Source organism: Lycium barbarum, chromosome 5, assembly GCF_019175385.1.
Source record: "Lycium barbarum isolate Lr01 chromosome 5, ASM1917538v2, whole genome shotgun sequence".
Classification (NCBI taxonomy): Eukaryota; Viridiplantae; Streptophyta; class Magnoliopsida; order Solanales; family Solanaceae; genus Lycium; species Lycium barbarum.
Window position 1 is genome coordinate 19,262,407 of NC_083341.1, and position 7,450 is coordinate 19,269,856.

A 7,450-nucleotide genomic window follows, 5' to 3' on the forward strand; every position below is an offset into this window, starting at 1 on the left:
GTTCGTCGAGTCTAGTTTCCAACGAAACAAATCGTTCGTCGATAGGACTTCAGAGTGCAGAATTATGGACATTACAAGTTCGACTGACAAAGCAAAAACGCGTGCTACAGTATTGCTACATTACCGACTTGCCACAGTACTGCTACAGTGACCCCCGAATTTGACCCCTATATAAAGGGTAAAACCCCCTTTTTTTCACCAGATTCTGCCCAGAAATTTCCAAAAATCAGTAAAGAGAGTGAGGGTATCAAAAAGTGAGCAATTTTCAAGTGGCAGAATATTAGTTTAGGTCCGGATAGCGCGTGGTTGTGATTGTAGTCTTGTTTTGAGGTGGATTTTGACATGGATTCGAAGCGGATATCGGAGATATTGCTACTTCAACAGGAGTAAGGTATGGATCTCTTTCTATTTATGCTAATACCGGTTCATTCACGAAGATAAAGTGGTTAAATAATTGTATAGTAAGTTGGTTAGTTATGGAAGTTGAAAAACAGTGTGTGGGCTGTTTTATGGTATATATTGGTGTTGGAAATAATGCTATTGATGTTGGTTTTGTTGTTGTTGTGGTTGGTTGCTGAGTTGAGGTTTCGGGCCAGGCATATAAGCAGGGGAGATGTTGCCCTATTTTCGGCAGGATATAGAATAGTTTAACTTGAAAGCTTAATACAAGTATACTATGATGAGTCTAACGATAGTGTGAATCCTCTTAAATGTAGACTTACGAGCTCAGACGAATAAGTGTAGATAGTTGGAGGCTGAACAGGTATGTTAAGGCTAGTCCATTTCTTTCAAAGGCATGATTCTTATGTTATGATCTCGTACATGTTTCCATAACCACCTTGTTTCCAAGAGCTAGAAGTTTATGACTCTTAAAGCTTCTTATGATGTTAAAGATAAGAATGTTTTTATGAGGATTACGATGGTGATGATTTTATGTTTAAAAGTTTCGAGTTATGATTTTAACGATGATATGAAGATGTTGAGATACTTCATGATTTTCTCGATTCTATTCATTGTTGTTGATCTCACCTTATGAATTGTTTCTTCGAGGTGAGATATAGCGATAATTGTTGTTCCATAATATGAATCGGAGGTTACCGACCTTACTTCACTCCGATAAAGTTGTAGCTTTCATATGAGCTTTCTTGCATACTATTTACATTATGTATATGAACATGGTATTTATGGATCGGGTCGTACGTTCCTCGACACTAACTTATATGGATCGGGTCGTACGTTCCTCGGCACTAACTTATATGGATCGGGTCGTACGTTACTCGGCACTAACTTTTGTGGATCGGGCCATACGTTCCTCGGCACTAACTTATATAGATAGTATCGTACGTTCCTTGGCACTAACATATGATGATTATGGATCGGGTTGTACGTTCCATAGCACTAACATTTATGGACCAGGTTGCACGTTCCGCAACACTAATATATATATATTATATGTGTATATATGTATAAATAGGTGCTTGTGTACATATGATTTTAAGATGTACAAGTTATCCCTCCCATTCCATGTTACCTTTCATATCCATATATGTTGTTATTTATGTCTTACATACTCAGTACATTATTCATACTGACCCCCTTTCATCGGGGGCTGCGGTTCATGCTCGCAGGTATAGATTCTCAGTTTGGTGATCCTCCGGCTTAGGACTTCTGCTCAGCTGCTTGGAGAGCTCCATTGTTCCGGAGCTTGAGTCATCTTGGTACAAGTTCCCTTTGACATAGACTTTTTTATACTCTTAGAGGTCTGTAGACACATGTGGATTCTGTACACATGGTTTGGTTAGCTATACAGATGTAGTTCGTTTTGGATATTCCCGCGTATAGTGGTAGCCTTGTCGGCTTACATATTTTGTGATGGTTGGTTAACTATGACTCCTCAGGAGACAGGTTTATTCTGGTATATGGCATTATGAGTTTATAGCATGCTTTTGCAAATTTCCATATTGTCCTTACTTTCAGTCTGATTATATCTAGCAGGTTCGTATGCGAGTGTCCAGCTCAGACACTAGTCATGGCCCATCGATTTGGGTCGTGACAGCATTCATACCAACTATACAATTGAAATTGCACAAATTCCCATAACATGATGACCGGTATCCCATACTGGTGCTTGTCATCTCACGAGTATCGGAACCCTCTTAATTAACCAAATTGTTACACCCCCGCACTTTCAGAGCATGAGCATGACACGTACGTCACCGTAGTAATGGAGTGTCGGAGACGTCCCATGATGTTTTGGAAGGTACAAGCCATGGGAAGTATGTAACAATGAAGTAAAGGATGATTATGATCACGTAAGTCGTAATCGTGAAAGACTATTTTGAAACACAAGAACATGACCATTATCATGTATAATAAATGATAAATATCATGTATGGAGAGTTTCGGAAGGTTTCGAGATCAAGCAAATTGAAGAAAATAAGTTTGACGAAAATTTGAGAAATGTTGGGCAGATTTTTAGTCAACTTTGGAGGGGCATATCTCCTAGTATATTAGGAGTTTTAAGGTGGAACAAAAGCCTAAAATGTATTTCATCGAGTCTAGTTTCTAATACAAAAAACCGCTCATCGATAGGACATCGGAGTAGAGAATTATAGACGTTACAAACTGAGCTGTCGGTGCAGAAACAGGACTGCTACAGTACTGCCGACCCAACTTAATATAAAAGGGGCTAAAACCCCATTTTTCATCATCAAAAAATGCTCCAAGGTTCCAGAATTTTCAGCCATCAAAAGGGCTCTTAATCTCACATAAAAGTGAAGATTTTGAGCAAAATTTCAAGCTACAGAATATCAATCGAGGTCCGGGCAACGCGTAGACGCGATTATAATTTCGTTTGGTGTTGGAGTTAGCTTGGGGACAAGAAAATGATGAATATTTTGCTACCTTCATAAAAATAAGGTATGAATCATTGAATTTCTTTCTTTATCAATATGGATTAAGGAATAATTGCAAGAATAAAGGTTATATTTTGTTGTGTTGATGTTGTTGAATTATGGATTGAGGTTTGAAGAGAATTTTGGATAAAAAAATAATATATATATATATATATATATATATATATATCTTGTAGGATGTTGAGGATGTTGTTGGTATTAATTTCGGCTTCTTTACGGAAATAAAGTATTCAAATAGTCGTATCACAAGTTGGTTAGTTGAGAAATTTAGAAGACATCGTGTGGGCTGTTTTAGGGCGTATATTGGTATGGATAATGGTATTGATGATGTTGGTATTGTTGTTGTTTATTGGTTGTTGATATAATGATTTCGGGCTAGGCATATAAACAGGGGAGATGCTGCCCGAATTTCGACAGAATCTAAAAAGATTTTAATTAAGGGTTTAAGACGAGCGTATGACGATGGGCCTAACAATCATATGAATGGCTGTATATGTAGATTACGAGGCTACGGATGATCTTAGGTGAATTGCAAAATAGGAAGTAAGTTGGAAGTTGAGAAGTTATCTTCCAGGTATGCTAAGGCTCGTCCCTTTCTTTCAAAGGCATGATTCCTATGATTGTAATTCCATAAATGTTTTCCTAGCCTCCTTATTTCCAAAAGTTAGATGTTCATGATTCCAAGGCATAACCCTTTTCCTAATAATTCATGAATGTTTTCCAAAATGTTCGTATTTCCCTAAACCAGATGTTTATGACTCCGTAAGCTTTTATGACAACCACGATGGATATGTTTTACAATGACAAGGATGATGTCAAGTGTGAGAATATTATTATGATGACTATGATGAGAACGATTTTATGTTTAAAGGTGCCAAGTTTATGACTTCAATGACGATATAAGAATGTTGAACTATTTCTTGATGTCTCAATTTTATTCATGGATGATGACTATTTTTTTTTAAGATTCCAAAAGTATATGAATCTATGCCTTATGAGATTTATGATCTTATTCAATGTTTTCTCTTAATGCTATTCTTCATTGATAGTTTCACCTTATAATAATTGTTACTTCAAGGTGAGACAAAGCGACGATGATTATTCCATAATATAATCGGAGGTTACCGACCTTACGTCACTCCAATGTACTTATAGCATTTACTTGGCTGTCATGCACGCTTTATATATATGTACGTATTTTCTCACACCGCGCCGCGCTATAGTCGGGTGGGCATGGCACGTAGAGTTGCACACCACTGTAGTGGGCATGTTATGATATTGCCCCGGACGCGGGAGGCCCGGACGCAGGCTAATGAGAATAACACCGAGCCTTCATGTCCGGGCATGATATTATATATATGACACCGCGCCGTAATGGCCGGGCATGTTACTATGTATATGTATTGAAATGTTTTTTTTAAAAGCTAAGCATGCATGACATCCGCCTTATATGGCATTCAGATGTACTGGTTATCCCTCTTACTCCTTGTTATCTTTCATATCTAAATTATATTGTTATTCATGCCTTACATACTCAGTACATTATTCGTACTGACGTCCATTCTTGTGGACGCTGCGTTTCATGCCACGCAGGTGTATACAGATGAGTAGAGGATATGGCTAAAAGATGTTTCAGCTGGATTGGCGAGCTCCATTTTCTTCCGGAGTGTTGCCGAGTCAGAGTATCTATATCATGGTATATTGATTTATGTTAGAGACTTTGCAGATAGAGTCACGTATATAGCATGTCAGTCTTGCAAGCGGCTCTACAAGCCGATGTATTATTATGCATTATGTTACAAATTTCATATGATTACAAATTTTACTTGATTTGAGAAAGACGAAAAGAATGTTTTTTTGAAAAGCTTTCATCATGCATTTCATTTCGTGATTTAAGAGTCTAGTGAGATTATGAATATAACGAGAACCAGCAGGTTCGCTCGGCTCTATGTAAAGGGTCGGGTGCCCATCATACCCTATCAAGACTGGGGTGTGACAAGTTGGTATCAGAGCAGTTCGTCCTAGGGGTTGTCTGCAAAGTCGTGTCCTGTAGAGTCTTGTTTATAAGTGTGAAGCGCGCCACACTTATAAACAAGAGGCTGCAGGGAATTTAGGAACCATTGACCTTCTTTCTTATCTTAGATCGTGCCATAGAGCTAAATCATAGGATATGATGTTCTGATTCGATTCCCAAATGTTTTTTATCATGGATAAGCAGTTGATTATGCCGCTACGAGGAAATTGCTTCGAATTGAAGTTGTTCATTCGAAAGGTATGTTCCTATTTTACTAATATGGATAGATGTTGATGTGAGAACTTGAGCAAGATATTATGGGTATTTGTGATTGCTCTGTGGGGCATCGAATGTGTTTTCTGGGCTGTGTGCAGGAATGAGGTAGTAAGAATTATAGGGGAAACTCTGCCGAAATTTTTTACAAATTGAATTGTTTGCATGTCCATAGAGAAAGAGTAAAGGTAAAATGTGACCATCAGCCGTTTGGTAAGTCATGATTGAAGGAACAATTATGGGACGCCTTCAAAGAGAAGTTTTAGAATGATTTTAACTTAATTTAAAGGAGGAACCCTGGAGGGAAAAAATGATTAGTAGTTAAAGAAATTGGAATGAGTTGCATCCGAGATTTCGGGGGATTGAGACCTATTGGAAACACAAAAAAAAAAAAATTGACATTAGAAACTCAAATACAGTATTACGATTTATAGATTAGATTGGTTAGTAAGTGATAACACAGAGATATTGATATGGGAAGGAAGTTAACAAGTACGGGAAAGTTTCACCCTAGAAGTATATATATATATATATATATATATATATATATATACATACGAGATCAAGGTGGGTTTGTACTCATAGTGGAATGTCCTGCAAACTTCTAAGTAGATACTATTAAGTGGCAAACGGGAAATGAGCACTTTAAGAGCAACGGAAATCTAGGAGGACCTTCAAGACGAATATACGAGAAATAAACATACATACGAGCAAGCTATGCTATCGTAAAGGGAAATAAGAAATGAGCGAAGGAAGAAAGAAAAGGGCGTATTTTACTAAAATTTCATGATGAGAACAAGAATCGGCAGGACATTAGGAGGATTATGACGCATGATTATGATACAAATAATTAGTTAAGAGAAACTATGGGACACTATGAGCTGAATTAAGAAAAGGACGAATCGCGAGAATATGAGAGAAAGTATCGACTTCTACTGGTATGATAGAAACCCAACTCGGAATCGAGAACTAAGAGTAAGAGGAATCTCAAGGGTACTGGTGAAATGATAGCTATGAAGGAAAATTGCGGCTGAAGGAACATGATATAGTCGGGCATTCTATAAAGAGCTTAACAAATTCCTATGTCACCATTGATTCATTAACCTAGGGGACTATTAGGCATGAAGGAAGGAAGTGGTTTGAGCCGTGTCCAATATGTGTGGACATTTGACTTGATACAAGAATCCAGTTAGCAAAAGAGAAATAAGTCAAATCATGCGATGAAAGTAACTCTGGCATCATATGGACTAGAAGAGTTGAAGGATCGCTAGGGTCGGCCGAATGACTACCAAAGCGGTCAATACTCGAATGTTACTGGTATATGAGAACGTTCTTAGACGAATTAGAATAATCCCAAGTACAGAAGAAAGAAATGTACCGGCTTGAAAGAGTCGGAATTCGAGAGGAACTAATATTAGCAAGGATGTGCTAAAGAAAAGTGGAAATAGACTAAATGCATGTATATTATGAGACAAATATGGGAACAGAGGCATGACAGATAATAAAGGTTTAGAAAATCAAGGAAATAAGTTTTGTCAATGCAATATGTTGTGTTCCGGGCTATGGTTCGGATCGCTCGTACCAGAGAAATTTTTTGTTACAATTAAATATGCAGCAACGTACCCCAAAAAGGTAACGAAAGAAGTGAGAAGGCATACAAGTGATCAAGGTTAAGTATCAAGGACAGTCGGGATTAGTAAAGAGAAATCGTAACACTGGAAGAAGTGAGAGTTTTAAAAGAGGAATATTTTGGGAATCTCAATGATCGTCAAAAGAAAGAAAGACAGTATGCCTATGGATAGCGCGACAGCAGTACTGCCTGAGACTAGAAATATCTCATGCGTCCTGAAATCATAAGTCACCATTTATATTAAATCGTGAGAGTATATGTTATAGGACCATATAAATAGTCGTCCTGATGAAATGACTAGTAAAATGGTGTGGGGACGACGTTAAATATTTGAAGAAGAATGGAAGCTCGTCAAATCTCAATTAGCCGCTGCTATAGGAGAGCCAAATACTTAAAGAGGAAAGCACACTTGTATTAAAAGGAAGTTGTAATTAAGTAAGATTTTATTTTAGTCTCATGCTAACGAGTTATCTTGTAATGATGTTAAGACTAGAGGAAAGGAAATTGGAGGAAAGATTCAAACAAGGATTTGAAAAATATTTTGAATAGTGGATTAGTATGTTGTAAGTATAATCTTGTGATAAGGGATAACAACGATGATAAGAAAATGTTGTATAC